Raw genomic sequence first — 20,509 nt, forward strand, 5'->3', positions numbered from 1 at the left:
ATCTTCACCTAAAAACTAGACAGAAGCAATCTCACAAACTTCTGTGTGATTAGTGCATTCAACACAGAGACTTGAACATTGCTTTTGATAGAGCAGTTTGGAAACACTCTTTTGTAGAATCTGCAAGTGTTTATTGGGAGCGCTTTGACGCCTATGCTGGAAAAGGAAATATCTTCACCTAAAAACTACACAGAAGCATTCTCTGAAACTTCCTTGTGATGAGTGCATTCTACTCACAGAGTTGAAGCCTCTTTTTGTTTGAAGAGTTTTCAAGCTGTCTTTTTGAAGAATCTGCAAGTGCTTATGTGGAGCGCTCCGAGGCCTATGCTGGGAAATGAAATATCTTCACCTAAAAACTACACAGAAGCATTCTCAGAAACTTCTGTGTGATGAGTGCATTCAACTCACAGACTTGAAAGTTTCTTTTGATAGCACAGTTTTGAAACACTACTTTCCTAGAATCTGCAAGTGTTTATTCGAGCGCTTTGGGGCCAATGCTGGAAAAGGAAGTATCTTCACATAACAACTACACAGAAGAATTCTCAGAAACTTCTTTGTGATGAGTGCATTCAACTCACAGACTTGAGCCTTTCCTTTGAAAGAGCAGTTTTGAAACACTCTTTTTGTAGAATCTGCAAGTGGAAATTTGGAGCGCTTTAAGGCCTATTCCTGGAAAAGAAATATCTTCACCTCAAAACTAGACAGAAGCATTCTCACAAACTTCTGTGTGATTACTGCATTCAACTCACAGACTTGAACATTCCCTCTGATAGAGCAGTTTGGAAACACTCCTTTAGTAGAATCTGCAAGTGTTTATTTGGAGCGCTTTGACGCCTATGCTGGAAAAGGAAATATCTTCACATAAAAACTAGACAGAAGCATTCTCAGAAACTTCTTTGTGATGAGTGCATTCTACTCATAGAGCTGAAGCCTCTTTTTTGTGGAAGAGTTTTCAAGCTCTCTTTTTGTAGAATCTGCAAGTGCATATTTGGAGCGCTCTGAGGCCTGTGCTGGGAAATGAAATATCTTCACCTAAAAACTACACAGAAGCATTCTCAGAAACTTCTGTGTGATGAGTGCATTCAACTCACAGACTTGAACATACCCTCTGATAGAGCAGTTTGGAAACACTCCTTTTGTAGAATCTGCAAGTGTTTCTTTGGAGCGCTTTGACGCCTATGCTGGAAAAGGAAATATCTTCACATAAAAACTAGACAGAAGCATTCTCAGAAACTTCTTGTGGTGAGTGCATTGTACTCACAGACTTGAACATTCCTCTTGAGAGATCAGTTTGGAAACACTCCTTTTGTAGAATCTGCAAGTGTTTATTTGGATCGCTTTGACGCCTATGCTGGAAAAGGAAATATCTTCACCTAAAAACTACACAGAAGCATTCTCAGAAACTTCTCTGTGATGAGTGCATTCAACTCACAGACTTGAACGTTTCTTTTGACAGGAGAGTCTTGAAACACTCCTTTTGTAGAATCTGCAAGTGTTTATTTCGAGCGCTTTGAGGCCTATGCTGGAAAAGGAAGTATCTTCACATAACAACTACACAGAAGCATTCTCAGAAACTTCTTTGTGATGAGGGCATTCAACTCACAGACTTGAGCCTTTCTTTTGAAAGAGCAGTTTTGAAACACTCTTTTTGTAGAATCTGCAAGTGGAAATTTGGAGCGCTTTAAGGCCTATTCTGGGAAAAGAAATATCTTCACCGAAAAACTAGACAGAAGCATTCTCACAAACTTCTGTGTGATTACTGCATTCAACTCACAGACTTGAACATTCCCTCTGATAGAGCAGTTTGGAAACACTCCTTTTGTAGAATCTGCAAGTGATTATTTGGATCGCTTTGACGCCTATGCTGGAAAAGGAAATATCTTCACCTAAAAACTACACAGAAGCATTCTCAGAAACTTCTCTGTGATGAGTGCATTCAACTCACAGACTTGAACGTTTCTTTTGATAGGACAGTTTTGAAACACTCCTTTTGTAGAATCTGCAAGTGTTTATTTCGAGCGCTTTGAGGCCTGTGCTGGAAAAGGAAGTATCTTCACATAACAACTACACAGAAGCTTTCTCAGAAACTTCTTTGTGATGAGTGCATTCAACTCACAGACTTGAGCCTTTCTTTTGAAAGAGCAGTTTTGAAACACTCTTTTTGTAGAATCTGCAAGTGGATATTTGGAGCGCTTTAAGGCCTATTCTGGGAAAAGAAATATCTTCACCTAAAAACTAGACAGAAGCATTATCACAAACTTCAGTGTGATTAATGCATTCAACTCACAGACTTGAACATTCCCTCTGAAACAGCAGTTTGGAAACACTCCTTTTGTAGAATCTGCAAGTGATTATTTGGATCGCTTTGACGCCTATGCTGGAAAAGGAAATATCTTCACCTAAAAACTACACAGAAGCATTCTCAGAAACTTCTCTGTGATGAGTGCATTCAACTCACAGACTTGAACGTTTCTTTTGATAGGACAGTTTTGAAACACTCCTTTTGTAGAATCTGCAAGTGTTTACTTCGAACGCTTTGAGGCCTGTACTGGAAAAGGAAGTATCTTCACATAACAACTGCACAGAAGCATTCTCAGAAACTTCTTTGTGATGAGTGCATTCAACTCACAGACTTGAGCCTTTCTTTTGAAAGAGCAGTTTTGAAACCCTCTTTTTGTAGAATCTGCAAGTGGATATTTGGAGCTTTTTAAGGCCTATTCTGGGAAAAGAAATATCTTCACCTAAAAACTAGACAGAAGCATTCTCACAAACTTCTGTGTGATTAGTGCATTCAACTCACAGACTTGAACATTGCTTTTGATAGAGCAGTTTGGAAACACTCCTTTAGTAGAATCTGCAAGTGTTTATTTGGAGCGCTTTGACGGCTATGCTGGAAAAGGAAATATCTTCACATAAAAACTAGACAGAAGCATTCTCAGAAACTTCTTTGTGATGAGTGCATTCTACTCATACAGTTGAAGCCTCTTTTTGGTGGAAGAGTTTTCAAGCTCTCTTTTTGTAGAATCTGCAAGTGCATATTTGGAGCGCTCTGAGGCCTGTGCTGGGAAATGGAATTATCTTCACATAACTACTACACAGAAGCATTCTCAGAAACTTCTTTGTGATGAGTGCATTCAGCTCACAGACTTGAGCCTTTCCTTTGAAAGAGCAGTTTTGAAACACTCTTTTTGTAGAGTCTGCAAGTGGATATTTGGAGGGCTTCGAGGCCTATGCTGGGAAAATAAATATCTTCACCTGAAACTAGACAGAAGCATTCTCACAAACTTCTGTGTGATTACTGCATTCAACTCACAGACTTGAACATTCCCTCTGATACAACAGTTTGGAAACACTCCTTTTGTAGAATCTGCAAGTGTTTATTTGGATCGCTTTGACGCCTATGCTGGAAAAGGAAATATCTTCAGCTAAAAACTACACAGAAGCATTCTCAGAAACTTCCCTGTGATGAGTGCATTCAACTCACAGACTTGAACGTTTCTTTTGATAGGACAGTTTTGAAACACTCCTTTTGTAGAATCTGCAAGTGTTTATTTCGAGCGCTTTGAGGCCTATGCTGGAAAAGGAAGTATCTTCACTTAACAACTACACAGAAGCATTCTCAGAAACTTCTTTGTGATGAGGGCATTTAACTCACAGACTTGAGCCTTTCTTTTGAAAGAGCAGTTTTGAAACACTCTTTTTGCAGAATCTGCAAGTGGAAATTTGGAGCGCTTTAAGGCCTGTTCTGGGAAAAGGAATATCTTCCCCTAAAAACTAGACAGAAGCATTCTCACAAACTTCTGTTTGATTACTGCATTCAACTCACAGACTTGAACATTCTCTCTGATAGAGCAGTTTGGAAACACTCCTTTTGTAGAATCTGCAAGTGTTTATTTGGATCGCTTTGACGCCTATGCTGGAAAAGGAAATATCTTCACCTAAAAACTACACAGAAGAATTCTGAGAAACTTCTCTGTGATGAGTGAATTCAACTCACAGACTTGAACGTTTCTTTTGATAGGACAGTTTTGAAACACTCCTTTTGTGGAATCTGCAAGTGTTTATTTCGAGCGCTTTGAGGCCTGTGCTGGAAAAGGAAGTATCTTCACATAACAACTACACAGAAGCATTCTCAGAAACTTCTTTGCGATGAGTGCATTCAACTCACAGACTTGAGCCTTTCTTTTGAAAGAGCAGTTTTGAAACACTCTTTTTGTAGAATCTGCAAGTGGATATTTGGAGCGCTTTAAGGCCTATTCTGGGAAAAGAAATATCTTCACCTAAAAACTAGACAGAAGAATTCTCACAAAATTCTGTGTGATTAGTGCATTCAACTCACAGACTTGAACATTGCTTTTGATAGAGCAGTTTGGAAACACTCCTTTAGTAGAATCTGCAAGTGTTTATTTGGAGCGCTTTGACGCCTATGCTGGAAAAGGAAATATCTTCACATAAAAACTAGACAGAAGCATTCTCAGAAACTTCTTTGTGATGAGTGCATTCTACTCATAGAGTTGAAACCTCTTTTTGGTGGAAGAGTTTTCAAGCTCTCTTTTTGTAGAATCTGCAAGTGCATAATTGGAACGCTCTGAGGCCTGTGCTGGGAAATGAAATATCTTCACCTAAAAACTACACAGAAGCATTCTCAGAAACTTCTGTGTGATGAGTGCATTCAACTGACAGACTTGAATATTCCCTCTGATAGAGCAGTTTGGAAACACTCCTTTTGTAGAATCTGCATGTGTTTATTTGGAGCGCTTTGAGGCCTATGCTGGAAAAGGAAATATCTTCACATAAAAACTAGACAGAAGCATTCTCAGAAACTTCTTTGTGGTGAGTGCATTGTACTCACAGACTTGAACATTCCTCTTCAGAGATCAGTTTGGAAACACTCCTTTTGTAGAATCTGCAAGTGTTTATTTGGATCGCTTTGACGCCTATGCTGGAAAAGGAATTATCTTCACCTAAAAACTACACAGAAGTATTCTCAGAAACTTCTCTGTGATGAGTGCATTCAATTCACAGACTTGAAAGTTTCTTTTGACAGGACAGTCTTGAAACACTCCTTTTGTAGAATCTGCAAGTGTTTATTTCGAGCGCTTTGAGGCCTATGCTGGAAAAGGAAGTATCTTCACATAACAACTACACAGAAGCATTCTCAGAAACTTCTTTGTGATGAGTGCATTCAGCTCACAGACTTGAGACTTTCCTTTGAAAGAGCAGTTTTGAAACACTCTTTTTGTAGAATCTGCAAGTGGAAATTTGGAGCGCTTTAAGGCTCATTCTGGGAAAAGAAATATCTTCACCTTAAAACTAGACATAAGCATTCTCACAAACTTCTGTGTGATTACTGCATTCAACTCACAGACTTGAACATTCCCTGTGATAGAACAGTTTGGAAACACTCCTTTTGTAGAATCTGCAAGTGTTTATTTGGATCGCTTTGACGCCTATGCTGGAAAAGGAAATATCTTCAGCTAAAAACTACACAGAAGCATTCTCAGAAACTTCTCTGTGATGAGTGCATTCAACTCACAGACTTGAACGTTTCTTTTGATAGGACAGTTTTGAAACACTCCTTTCGTAGGATCTGCAAGTATTTATTTCGAGCGCACTGAGGCCTATGCTGGAAAAGGAAGTATCTTCACATAACAACTACACAGAAGCATTCTCAGAAACTTCTTTGTTATGAGTGCATTCAACTCACAGACTTGAGCCTTCCTTTTGAAAGAGCAGTTTTGACACACTCTTTTTGTAGAGTCTGCAAGTGGATATTTGGAGGGCTTTGAGGCCTATGCTGGGAAAAGTAATATCTTCACCTAAAAACTACACAGAAGCATTCTCACAAACTTCTGTCTGACTAGTGCATTCAACTCACAGACTTGAACATTCCCTCTGATACAGTAGTTTGGAAACACTCCTTTTGTAAAATCTGCAAGTGTTTATTTGGAGAGCTTTGACGCCTATGCTGGAAAAGGAAATATCTTCAAAGAAAGACTACACAGAAGCATTCTCAGAAACTTCTTTGTGATGAGTGGATTCAGCTCACATACTTGAGCCTTTCTTTTGAAAGAGCAGTTTTGAAACACTCTTTTTGTAGAATCTGCAAGTGGAAATTTGGAGCGCTTTAAGGCCTATTCTGGGAAAAGAAATATCTTCACCTAAAAACTAGACAGAAGCATTCTCACAAACTTCTGTGTGATTAGTGCATTCAACTCACAGACTTGAACATTGCTTTTGATAGAGCAGTTTGGAAACACTCCTTTAGTAGAATCTGCAAGTGTTTATTTGGAGCGCTTTGACGGCTATGCTGGAAAAGGAAATATCTTCACATAAAAACTAGACAGAAGCATTCTCAGAAACTTCTTTGTGATGAGTGCATTCTACTCATACAGTTGAAGCCTCTTTTTGGTGGAAGAGTTTTCAAGCTCTCTTTTTGTAGAATCTGCAAGTGCATATTTGGAGCGCTCTGAGGCCTGTGCTGGGAAATGGAATTATCTTCACATAACTACTACACAGAAGCATTCTCAGAAACTTCTTTGTGATGAGTGCATTCAGCTCACAGACTTGAGCCTTTCCTTTGAAAGAGCAGTTTTGAAACACTCTTTTTGTAGAGTCTGCAAGTGGATATTTGGAGGGCTTCGAGGCCTATGCTGGGAAAATAAATATCTTCACCTGAAACTAGACAGAAGCATTCTCACAAACTTCTGTGTGATTACTGCATTCAACTCACAGACTTGAACATTCCCTCTGATACAACAGTTTGGAAACACTCCTTTTGTAGAATCTGCAAGTGTTTATTTGGATCGCTTTGACGCCTATGCTGGAAAAGGAAATATCTTCAGCTAAAAACTACACAGAAGCATTCTCAGAAACTTCCCTGTGATGAGTGCATTCAACTCACAGACTTGAACGTTTCTTTTGATAGGACAGTTTTGAAACACTCCTTTTGTAGAATCTGCAAGTGTTTATTTCGAGCGCTTTGAGGCCTATGCTGGAAAAGGAATTATCTTCACTTAACAACTACACAGAAGCATTCTCAGAAACTTCTTTGTGATGAGGGCATTTAACTCACAGACTTGAGCCTTTCTTTTGAAAGAGCAGTTTTGAAACACTCTTTTTGCAGAATCTGCAAGTGGAAATTTGGAGCGCTTTAAGGCCTGTTCTGGGAAAAGGAATATCTTCCCCTAAAAACTAGACAGAAGCATTCTCACAAACTTCTGTGTGATTACTGCATTCAACTCACAGACTTGAACATTCTCTCTGATAGAGCAGTTTGGAAACACTCCTTTTGTAGAATCTGCAAGTGTTTATTTGGATCGCTTTGACGCCTATGCTGGAAAAGGAAATATCTTCACCTAAAAACTACACAGAAGAATTCTGAGAAACTTCTCTGTGATGAGTGAATTCAACTCACAGACTTGAACGTTTCTTTTGATAGGACAGTTTTGAAACACTCCTTTTGTGGAATCTGCAAGTGTTTATTTCGAGCGCTTTGAGGCCTGTGCTGGAAAAGGAAGTATCTTCACATAACAACTACACAGAAGCATTCTCAGAAACTTCTTTGCGATGAGTGCATTCAACTCACAGACTTGAGCCTTTCTTTTGAAAGAGCAGTTTTGAAACACTCTTTTTGTAGAATCTGCAAGTGGATATTTGGAGCGCTTTAAGGCCTATTCTGGGAAAAGAAATATCTTCACCTAAAAACTAGACAGAAGAATTCTCACAAAATTCTGTGTGATTAGTGCATTCAACTCACAGACTTGAACATTGCTTTTGATAGAGCAGTTTGGAAACACTCCTTTAGTAGAATCTGCAAGTGTTTATTTGGAGCGCTTTGACGCCTATGCTGGAAAAGGAAATATCTTCACATAAAAACTAGACAGAAGCATTCTCAGAAACTTCTTTGTGATGAGTGCATTCTACTCATAGAGTTGAAACCTCTTTTTGGTGGAAGAGTTTTCAAGCTCTCTTTTTGTAGAATCTGCAAGTGCATAATTGGAACGCTCTGAGGCCTGTGCTGGGAAATGAAATATCTTCACCTAAAAATTACACAGAAGCATTCTCAGAAACTTCTGTGTGATGAGTGCATTCAACTGACAGACTTGAACATTCCCTCTGATAGAGCAGTTTGGAAACACTCCTTTTGTAGAATCTGCATGTGTTTATTTGGAGCGCTTTGAGGCCTATGCTGGAAAAGGAAATATCTTCACATAAAAACTAGACAGAAGCATTCTCAGAAACTTCTTTGTGGTGAGTGCATTGTACTCACAGACTTGAACATTCCTCTTCAGAGATCAGTTTGGAAACACTCCTTTTGTAGAATCTGCAAGTGTTTATTTGGATCGCTTTGACGCCTATGCTGGAAAAGGAATTATCTTCACCTAAAAACTACACAGAAGTATTCTCAGAAACTTCTCTGTGATGAGTGCATTCAATTCACAGACTTGAAAGTTTCTTTTGACAGGACAGTCTTGAAACACTCCTTTTGTAGAATCTGCAAGTGTTTATTTCGAGCGCTTTGAGGCCTATGCTGGAAAAGGAAGTATCTTCACATAACAACTACACAGAAGCATTCTCAGAAACTTCTTTGTGATGAGTGCATTCAGCTCACAGACTTGAGACTTTCCTTTGAAAGAGCAGTTTTGAAACACTCTTTTTGTAGAATCTGCAAGTGGAAATTTGGAGCGCTTTAAGGCTCATTCTGGGAAAAGAAATATCTTCACCTTAAAACTAGACATAAGCATTCTCACAAACTTCTGTGTGATTACTGCATTCAACTCACAGACTTGAACATTCCCTGTGATAGAACAGTTTGGAAACACTCCTTTTGTAGAATCTGCAAGTGTTTATTTGGATCGCTTTGACGCCTATGCTGGAAAAGGAAATATCTTCAGCTAAAAACTACACAGAAGCATTCTCAGAAACTTCTCTGTGATGAGTGCATTCAACTCACAGACTTGAACGTTTCTTTTGATAGGACAGTTTTGAAACACTCCTTTCGTAGGATCTGCAAGTATTTATTTCGAGCGCACTGAGGCCTATGCTGGAAAAGGAAGTATCTTCACATAACAACTACACAGAAGCATTCTCAGAAACTTCTTTGTTATGAGTGCATTCAACTCACAGACTTGAGCCTTCCTTTTGAAAGAGCAGTTTTGACACACTCTTTTTGTAGAGTCTGCAAGTGGATATTTGGAGGGCTTTGAGGCCTATGCTGGGAAAAGTAATATCTTCACCTAAAAACTACACAGAAGCATTCTCACAAACTTCTGTCTGACTAGTGCATTCAACCCACAGACTTGAACATTCCCTCTGATACAGTAGTTTGGAAACACTCCTTTTGTAAAATCTGCAAGTGTTTATTTGGAGAGCTTTGACGCCTATGCTGGAAAAGGAAATATCTTCAAAGAAAGACTACACAGAAGCATTCTCAGAAACTTCTTTGGGATGAGTGGATTCAGCTCACATACTTGAGCCTTTCTTTTGAAAGAGCAGTTTTGAAACACTCTTTTTGTAGAATCTGCAAGTGGAAATTTGGAGCGCTTTAAGGCCTATTCTGGGAAAAGAAATATCTTCACCTAAAAACTAGACAGAAGCATTCTCACTAACTTCTGTGTGATTACTGCATTCAACACACAGACTTGAACATTCCCTCTGATAGAACAGTTTGGAAACACTCCTTTTGTAGAATCTGCAAGTGTTTATTTGGATCGCTTTGACGCCTAAGCTGGAAAAGGAAATATCTTCACCTAAAAACTACACAGAAGCATTCTCAGAAACTTCTCTGTGATGAGTGCATTCAACTCACAGACTTGAACGTTTCTTTTCATAGGACAGTTTTGAAAAACTCCTTTTGTAGAATCTGCAAGTGTTTATTTCGAGCGCTTTGAGGCCTATGCTAAAAAAGGAAGTATCTTCACATAACAACTACACAGAAGCATTCTCAGAAACTTCTTTGTGATAAGTGCATTCAACTCACATACTTTAACGTCTCTTTTGATAGGATAGTTTTCAAACACTCCTTTCGGAGAGTCTGCAAGTGTTTATTTCGAGCGCTTTGAGGACTATGCTGGAAAAGGAAGTATCTTCACATAACAACTACACAGAAGCATTCTCAGAAACTTCTTTGTGATGAGTGCATTCAACTCACAGACTTGAGCCATTCTTTTCAAAGAGCAGTTTTGAAACACTCTTTTTGTAGAATCTGCAAGTGGATATTTGGAGCACTTTAAGGCCTATGCTGGGAAAAGAAATATCTTCACCTAAAAACTAGACAGAAGCAATCTCACAAACTTCTGTGTGATTAGTGCATTCAACACAGAGACTTGAACATTGCTTTTGATAGAGCAGTTTGGAAACACTCTTTTGTAGAATCTGCAAGTGTTTATTGGGAGCGCTTTGACGCCTATGCTGGAAAAGGAAATATCTTCACCTAAAAACTACACAGAAGCATTCTCTGAAACTTCTTTGTGATGAGTGCATTCTACTCACAGAGTTGAAGCCTCTTTTTGTTTGAAGAGTTTTCAAGCTGTCTTTTTGAAGAATCTGCAAGTGCTTATGTGGAGCGCTCCGAGGCCTATGCTGGGAAATGAAATATCTTCACCTAAAAACTACACAGAAGCATTCTCAGAAACTTCTGTGTGATGAGTGCATTCAACTCACAGACTTGAAAGTTTCTTTTGATAGCACAGTTTTGAAACACTACTTTCCTAGAATCTGCAAGTGTTTATTCGAGCGCTTTGGGGCCAATGCTGGAAAAGGAAGTATCTTCACATAACAACTACACAGAAGAATTCTCAGAAACTTCTTTGTGATGACTGCATTCAACTCACAGACTTGAGCCTTTCCTTTGAAAGAGCAGTTTTGAAACACTCTTTTTGTAGAATCTGCAAGTGGAAATTTGGAGCGCTTTAAGGCCTATTCCTGGAAAAGAAATATCTTCACCTCAAAACTAGACAGAAGCATTCTCACAAACTTCTGTGTGATTACTGCATTCAACTCACAGACTTGAACATTCCCTCTGATAGAGCAGTTTGGAAAAACTCCTTTAGTAGAATCTGCAAGTGTTTATTTGGAGCGCTTTGACGCCTATGCTGGAAAAGGAAATATCTTCACATAAAAACTAGACAGAAGCATTCTCAGAAACTTCTTTGTGATGAGTGCATTCTACTCATAGAGCTGAAGCCTCTTTTTTGTGGAAGAGTTTTCAAGCTCTCTTTTTGTAGAATCTGCAAGTGCATATTTGGAGCGCTCTGAGGCCTGTGCTGGGAAATGAAATATCTTCACCTAAAAACTACACAGAAGCATTCTCAGAAACTTCTGTGTGATGAGTGCATTCAACTCACAGACTTGAACATACCCTCTGATAGAGCAGTTTGGAAACACTCCTTTTGTAGAATGTGCAAGTGTTTATTTGGAGCGCTTTGACGCCTATGCTGGAAAAGGAAATATCTTCACATAAAAACTAGACAGAAGCATTCTCAGAAACTTCTTGTGGTGAGTGCATTGTACTCACAGACTTGAACATTCCTCTTGAGAGATCAGTTTGGAAACACTCCTTTTGTAGAATCTGCAAGTGTTTATTTGGATCGCTTTGACGCCTATGCTGGAAAAGGAAATATCTTCACCTAAAAACTACACAGAAGCATTCTCAGAAACTTCTCTGTGATGAGTGCATTCAACTCACAGACTTGAACGTTTCTTTTGACAGGAGAGTCTTGAAACACTCCTTTTGTAGAATCTGCAAGTGTTTATTTCGAGCGCTTTGAGGCCTATGCTGGAAAAGGAAGTATCTTCACATAACAACTACACAGAAGCATTCTCAGAAACTTCTTTGTGATGAGGGCATTCAACTCACAGACTTGAGCCTTTCTTTTGAAAGAGCAGTTTTGAAACACTCTTTTTGTAGAATCTGCAAGTGGAAATTTGGAGCGCTTTAAGGCCTATTCTGGGAAAAGAAATATCTTCACCGAAAAACTAGACAGAAGCATTCTCACAAACTTCTGTGTGATTACTGCATTCAACTCACAGACTTGAACATTCCCTCTGATAGAGCAGTTTGGAAACACTCCTTTTGTAGAATCTGCAAGTGATTATTTGGATCGCTTTGACGCCTATGCTGGAAAAGGAAATATCTTCACCTAAAAACTACACAGAAGCATTCTCAGAAACTTCTCTGTGATGAGTGCATTCAACTCACAGACTTGAACGTTTCTTTTGATAGGACAGTTTTGAAACACTCCTTTTGTAGAATCTGCAAGTGTTTACTTCGAACGCTTTGAGGCCTGTACTGGAAAAGGAAGTATCTTCACATAACAACTGCACAGAAGCATTCTCAGAAACTTCTTTGTGATGAGTGCATTCAACTCACAGACTTGAGCCTTTCTTTTGAAAGAGCAGTTTTGAAACCCTCTTTTTGTAGAATCTGCAAGTGGATATTTGGAGCTTTTTAAGGCCTATTCTGGGAAAAGAAATATCTTCACCTAAAAACTAGACAGAAGCATTCTCACAAACTTCTGTGTGATTAGTGCATTCAACTCACAGACTTGAACATTGCTTTTGATAGAGCAGTTTGGAAACACTCCTTTAGTAGAATCTGCAAGTGTTTATTTGGAGCGCTTTGACGGCTATGCTGGAAAAGGAAATATCTTCACATAAAAACTAGACAGAAGCATTCTCAGAAACTTCTTTGTGATGAGTGCATTCTACTCATACAGTTGAAGCCTCTTTTTGGTGGAAGAGTTTTCAAGCTCTCTTTTTGTAGAATCTGCAAGTGCATATTTGGAGCGCTCTGAGGCCTGTGCTGGGAAATGGAATTATCTTCACATAACTACTACACAGAAGCATTCTCAGAAACTTCTTTGTGATGAGTGCATTCAGCTCACAGACTTGAGCCTTTCCTTTGAAAGAGCAGTTTTGAAACACTCTTTTTGTAGAGTCTGCAAGTGGATATTTGGAGGGCTTCGAGGCCTATGCTGGGAAAATAAATATCTTCACCTGAAACTAGACAGAAGCATTCTCACAAACTTCTGTGTGATTACTGCATTCAACTCACAGACTTGAACATTCCCTCTGATACAACAGTTTGGAAACACTCCTTTTGTAGAATCTGCAAGTGTTTATTTGGATCGCTTTGACGCCTATGCTGGAAAAGGAAATATCTTCAGCTAAAAACTACACAGAAGCATTCTCAGAAACTTCCCTGTGATGAGTGCATTCAACTCACAGACTTGAACGTTTCTTTTGATAGGACAGTTTTGAAACACTCCTTTTGTAGAATCTGCAAGTGTTTATTTCGAGCGCTTTGAGGCCTATGCTGGAAAAGGAAGTATCTTCACTTAACAACTACACAGAAGCATTCTCAGAAACTTCTTTGTGATGAGGGCATTTAGCTCACAGACTTGAGCCTTTCTTTTGAAAGAGCAGTTTTGAAACACTCTTTTTGCAGAATCTGCAAGTGGAAATTTGGAGCGCTTTAAGGCCTGTTCTGGGAAAAGGAATATCTTCCCCTAAAAACTAGACAGAAGCATTCTCACAAACTTCTGTGTGATTACTGCATTCAACTCACAGACTTGAACATTCTCTCTGATAGAGCAGTTTGGAAACACTCCTTTTGTAGAATCTGCAAGTGTTTATTTGGATCGCTTTGACGCCTATGCTGGAAAAGGAAATATCTTCACCTAAAAACTACACAGAAGAATTCTGAGAAACTTCTCTGTGATGAGTGAATTCAACTCACAGACTTGAACGTTTCTTTTGATAGGACAGTTTTGAAACACTCCTTTTGTGGAATCTGCAAGTGTTTATTTCGAGCGCTTTGAGGCCTGTGCTGGAAAAGGAAGTATCTTCACATAACAACTACACAGAAGCATTCTCAGAAACTTCTTTGCGATGAGTGCATTCAACTCACAGACTTGAGCCTTTCTTTTGAAAGAGCAGTTTTGAAACACTCTTTTTGTAGAATCTGCAAGTGGATATTTGGAGCGCTTTAAGGCCTATTCTGGGAAAAGAAATATCTTCACCTAAAAACTAGACAGAAGAATTCTCACAAAATTCTGTGTGATTAGTGCATTCAACTCACAGACTTGAACATTGCTTTTGATAGAGCAGTTTGGAAACACTCCTTTAGTAGAATCTGCAAGTGTTTATTTGGAGCGCTTTGACGCCTATGCTGGAAAAGGAAATATCTTCACATAAAAACTAGACAGAAGCATTCTCAGAAACTTCTTTGTGATGAGTGCATTCTACTCATAGAGTTGAAACCTCTTTTTGGTGGAAGAGTTTTCAAGCTCTCTTTTTGTAGAATCTGCAAGTGCATAATTGGAACGCTCTGAGGCCTGTGCTGGGAAATGATATATCTTCACCTAAAAACTACACAGAAGCATTCTCAGAAACTTCTGTGTGATGAGTGCATTCAACTGACAGACTTGAACATTCCCTCTGATAGAGCAGTTTGGAAACACTCCTTTTGTAGAATCTGCATGTGTTTATTTGGAGCGCTTTGAGGCCTATGCTGGAAAAGGAAATATCTTCACATAAAAACTAGACAGAAGCATTCTCAGAAACTTCTTTGTGGTGAGTGCATTGTACTCACAGACTTGAACATTCCTCTTCAGAGATCAGTTTGGAAACACTCCTTTTGTAGAATCTGCAAGTGTTTATTTGGATCGCTTTGACGCCTATGCTGGAAAAGGAATTATCTTCACCTAAAAACTACACAGAAGTATTCTCAGAAACTTCTCTGTGATGAGTGCATTCAATTCACAGACTTGAAAGTTTCTTTTGACAGGACAGTCTTGAAACACTCCTTTTGTAGAATCTGCAAGTGTTTATTTCGAGCGCTTTGAGGCCTATGCTGGAAAAGGAAGTATCTTCACATAACAACTACACAGAAGCATTCTCAGAAACTTCTTTGTGATGAGTGCATTCAGCTCACAGACTTGAGACTTTCCTTTGAAAGAGCAGTTTTGAAACACTCTTTTTGTAGAATCTGCAAGTGGAAATTTGGAGCGCTTTAAGGCTCATTCTGGGAAAAGAAATATCTTCACCTTAAAACTAGACATAAGCATTCTCACAAACTTCTGTGTGATTACTGCATTCAACTCACAGACTTGAACATTCCCTGTGATAGAACAGTTTGGAAACACTCCTTTTGTAGAATCTGCAAGTGTTTATTTGGATCGCTTTGACGCCTATGCTGGAAAAGGAAATATCTTCAGCTAAAAACTACACAGAAGCATTCTCAGAAACTTCTCTGTGATGAGTGCATTCAACTCACAGACTTGAACGTTTCTTTTGATAGGACAGTTTTGAAACACTCCTTTCGTAGGATCTGCAAGTATTTATTTCGAGCGCACTGAGGCCTATGCTGGAAAAGGAAGTATCTTCACATAACAACTACACAGAAGCATTCTCAGAAACTTCTTTGTTATGAGTGCATTCAACTCACAGACTTGAGCCTTCCTTTTGAAAGAGCAGTTTTGACACACTCTTTTTGTAGAGTCTGCAAGTGGATATTTGGAGGGCTTTGAGGCCTATGCTGGGAAAAGTAATATCTTCACCTAAAAACTACACAGAAGCATTCTCACAAACTTCTGTCTGACTAGTGCATTCAACTCACAGACTTGAACATTCCCTCTGATACAGTAGTTTGGAAACACTCCTTTTGTAAAATCTGCAAGTGTTTATTTGGAGAGCTTTGACGCCTATGCTGGAAAAGGAAATATCTTCAAAGAAACACTACACAGAAGCATTCTCAGAAACTTCTTTGTGATGAGTGGATTCAGCTCACATACTTGAGCCTTTCTTTTGAAAGAGCAGTTTTGAAACACTCTTTTTGTAGAATCTGCAAGTGGAAATTTGGAGCGCTTTAAGGCCTATTCTGGGAAAAGAAATATCTTCACCTAAAAACTAGACAGAAGCATTCTCACTAACTTCTGTGTGATTACTGCATTCAACACACAGACTTGAACATTCCCTCTGATAGAACAGTTTGGAAACACTCCTTTTGTAGAATCTGCAAGTGTTTATTTGGATCGCTTTGACGCCTAAGCTGGAAAAGGAAATATCTTCACCTAAAAACTACACAGAAGCATTCTCAGAAACTTCTCTGTGATGAGTGCATTCAACTCACAGACTTGAACGTTTCTTTTCATAGGACAGTTTTGAAACACTCCTTTTGTAGAATCTGCAAGTGTTTATTTCGAGCGCTTTGAGGCCTACGCTAAAAAAGGAAGTATCTTCACATAACAACTACACAGAAGCATTCTCAGAAACTTCTTTGTGATAAGTGCATTCAACTCACATACTTTAACGTCTCTTTTGATAGGACAGTTTTCAAACACTCCTTTCGGAGAGTCTGCAAGTGTTTATTTCGAGCGCTTTGAGGACTATGCTGGAAAAGGAAGTATCTTCACATAACAACTACACAGAAGCATTCTCAGAAACTTCTTTGTGATGAGTGCATTCAACTCACAGACTTGAGCCATTCTTTTCAAAGAGCAGTTTTGAATCACTCTTTTTGTAGAATCTGCAAGTGGATATTTGGAGCACTTTAAGGCCTATGCTGGGAAAAGAAATATCTTCACCTAAAAACTAGACAGAAGCAATCTCACAAACTTCTGTGTGATTAGTGCATTCAACACAGAGACTTGAACATTGCTTTTGATAGAGCAGTTTGGAAACACTCTTTTGTAGAATCTGCAAGTGTTTATTGGGAGCGCTTTGACGCCTATGCTGGAAAAGGAAATATCTTCACCTAAAAACTACACAGAAGCATTCTCTGAAACTTCCTTGTGATGAGTGCATTCTACTCACAGAGTTGAAGCCTCTTTTTGTTTGAAGAGTTTTCAAGCTGTCTTTTTGAAGAATCTGCAAGTGCTTATGTGGAGCGCTCCGAGGCCTATGCTGGGAAATGAAATATCTTCACCTAAAAACTACACAGAAGCATTCTCAGAAACTTCTGTGTGATGAGTGCATTCAACTCACAGACTTGAAAGTTTCTTTTGATAGCACAGTTTTGAAACACTACTTTCCTAGAATCTGCAAGTGTTTATTCGAGCGCTTTGGGGCCAATGCTGGAAAAGGAAGTATCTTCACATAACAACTACACAGAAGAATTCTCAGAAACTTCTTTGTGATGACTGCATTCAACTCACAGACTTGAGCCTTTCCTTTGAAAGAGCAGTTTTGAAACACTCTTTTTGTAGAATCTGCAAGTGGAAATTTGGAGCGCTTTAAGGCCTATTCCTGGAAAAGAAATATCTTCACCTCAAAACTAGACAGAAGCATTCTCACAAACTTCTGTGTGATTACTGCATTCAACTCACAGACTTGAACATTCCCTCTGATAGAGCAGTTTGGAAACACTCCTTTAGTAGAATCTGCAAGTGTTTATTTGGAGCGCTTTGACGCCTATGCTGGAAAAGGAAATATCTTCACATAAAAACTAGACAGAAGCATTCTCAGAAACTTCTTTGTGATGAGTGCATTCTACTCATAGAGCTGAAGCCTCTTTTTTGTGGAAGAGTTTTCAAGCTCTCTTTTTGTAGAATCTGCAAGTGCATATTTGGAGCGCTCTGAGGCCTGTGCTGGGAAATGAAATATCTTCACCTAAAAACTACACAGAAGCATTCTCAGAAACTTCTGTGTGATGAGTGCATTCAACTCACAGACTTGAACATACCCTCTGATAGAGCAGTTTGGAAACACTCCTTTTGTAGAATCTGCAAGTGTTTCTTTGGAGCGCTTTGACGCCTATGCTGGAAAAGGAAATATCTTCACATAAAAACTAGACAGAAGCATTCTCAGAAACTTCTTGTGGTGAGTGCATTGTACTCACAGACTTGAACATTCCTCTTGAGAGATCAGTTTGGAAACACTCCTTTTGTAGAATCTGCAAGTGTTTATTTGGATCGCTTTGACGCCTATGCTGGAAAAGGAAATATCTTCACCTAAAAACTACACAGAAGCATTCTCAGAAACTTCTCTGTGATGAGTGCATTCAACTCACAGACTTGAACGTTTCTTTTGACAGGAGAGTCTTGAAACACTCCTTTTGTAGAATCTGCAAGTGTTTATTTCGAGCGCTTTGAGGCCTATGCTGGAAAAGGAAGTATCTTCACATAACAACTACACAGAAGCATTCTCAGAAACTTCTTTGTGATGAGGGCATTCAACTCACAGACTTGAGCCTTTCTTTTGAAAGAGCAGTTTTGAAACACTCTTTTTGTAGAATCTGCAAGTGGAAATTTGGAGCGCTTTAAGGCCTATTCTGGGAAAAGAAATATCTTCACCGAAAAACTAGACAAAAGCATTCTCACAAACTTCTGTGTGATTACTGCATTCAACTCACAGACTTGAACATTCCCTCTGATAGAGCAGTTTGGAAACACTCCTTTTGTAGAATCTGCAAGTGATTATTTGGATCGCTTTGACGCCTATGCTGGAAAAGGAAATATCTTCACCTAAAAACTACACAGAAGCATTCTCAGAAACTTCTCTGTGATGAGTGCATTCAACTCACAGACTTGAACGTTTCTTTTGATAGGACAGTTTTGAAACACTCCTTTTGTAGAATCTGCAAGTGTTTATTTCGAGCGCTTTGAGGCCTGTGCTGGAAAAGGAAGTATCTTCACATAACAACTACACAGAAGCTTTCTCAGAAACTTCTTTGTGATGAGTGCTTTCAACTCACAGACTTGAGCCTTTCTTTTGAAAGAGCAGTTTTGAAACACTCTTTTTGTAGAATCTGCAAGTGGATATTTGGAGCGCTTTAAGGCCTATTCTGGGAAAAGAAATATCTTCACCTAAAAACTAGACAGAAGCATTATCACAAACTTCTGTGTGATTAATGCATTCAACCCACAGACTTGAACATTCCCTCTGAAACAGCAGTTTGGAAACACTCCTTTTGTAGAATCTGCAAGTGATTATTTGGATCGCTTTGACGCCTATGCTGGAAAAGGAAATATCTTCACCTAAAAACTACACAGAAGCATTCTCAGAAACTTCTCTGTGATGAGTGCATTCAACTCACAGACTTGAACGTTTCTTTTGATAGGACAGTTTTGAAACACTCCTTTTGTAGAATCTGCAAGTGTTTACTTCGAACGCTTTGAGGCCTGTACTGGAAAAGGAAGTATCTTCACATAACAACTGCACAGAAGCATTCTCAGAAACTTCTTTGTGATGAGTGCATTCAACTCACAGACTTGAGCCTTTCTTTTGAAAGAGCAGTTTTGAAACCCTCTTTTTGTAGAATCTGCAAGTGGATATTTGGAGCTTTTTAAGGCCTATTCTGGGAAAAGAAATATCTTCACCTAAAAACTAGACAGAAGCATTCTCACAAACTTCTGTGTGATTAGTGCATTCAACTCACAGACTTGAACATTGCTTTTGATAGAGCAGTTTGGAAACACTCCTTTAGTAGAATCTGCAAGTGTTTATTTGGAGCGCTTTGACGGCTATGCTGGAAAAGGAAATATCTTCACATAAAAACTAGACAGAAGCATTCTCAGAAACTTCTTTGTGATGAGTGCATTCTACTCATACAGTTGAAGCCTCTTTTTGGTGGAAGAGTTTTCAAGCTCTCTTTTTGTAGAATCTGCAAGTGCATATTTGGAGCGCTCTGAGGCCTGTGCTGGGAAATGGAATTATCTTCACATAACTACTACACAGAAGCATTCTCAGAAACTTCTTTGTGATGAGTGCATTCAGCTCACAGACTTGAGCCTTTCCTTTGAAAGAGCAGTTTTGAAACACTCTTTTTGTAGAGTCTGCAAGTGGATATTTGGAGGGCTTCGAGGCCTATGCTGGGAAAATAAATATCTTCACCTGAAACTAGACAGAAGCATTCTCACAAACTTCTGTGTGATTACTGCATTCAACTCACAGACTTGAACATTCCCTCTGATACAACAGTTTGGAAACACTCCTTTTGTAGAATCTGCAAGTGTTTATTTGGATCGCTTTGACGCCTATGCTGGAAAAGGAAATATCTTCAGCTAAAAACTACACAGAAGCATTCTCAGAAACTTCCCTGTGATGAGTGCATTCAACTCACAGACTTGAACGTTTCTTTTGATAGGACAGTTTTGAAACACTCCTTTTGTAGAATCTGCAAGTGTTTATTTCGAGCGCTTTGAGGCCTATGCTGGAAAAGGAAGTATCTTCACTTAACAACTACACAGAAGCATTCTCAGAAACTTCTTTGTGATGAGGGCATTTAGCTCACAGACTTGAGCCTTTCTTTTGAAAGAGCAGTTTTGAAACACTCTTTTTGCAGAATCTGCAAGTGGAAATTTGGAGCGCTTTAAGGCCTGTTCTGGGAAAAGGAATATCTTCCCCTAAAAACTAGACAGAAGCATTCTCACAAACTTCTGTGTGATTACTGCATTCAACTCACAGACTTGAACATTCTCTCTGATAGAGCAGTTTGGAAACACTCCTTTTGTAGAATCTGCAAGTGTTTATTTGGATCGCTTTGACGCCTATGCTGGAAAAGGAA

Source organism: Pongo pygmaeus, chromosome 8 (assembly GCF_028885625.2).
Source record: "Pongo pygmaeus isolate AG05252 chromosome 8, NHGRI_mPonPyg2-v2.0_pri, whole genome shotgun sequence".
Lineage (NCBI taxonomy): Eukaryota > Metazoa > Chordata > Mammalia > Primates > Hominidae > Pongo > Pongo pygmaeus.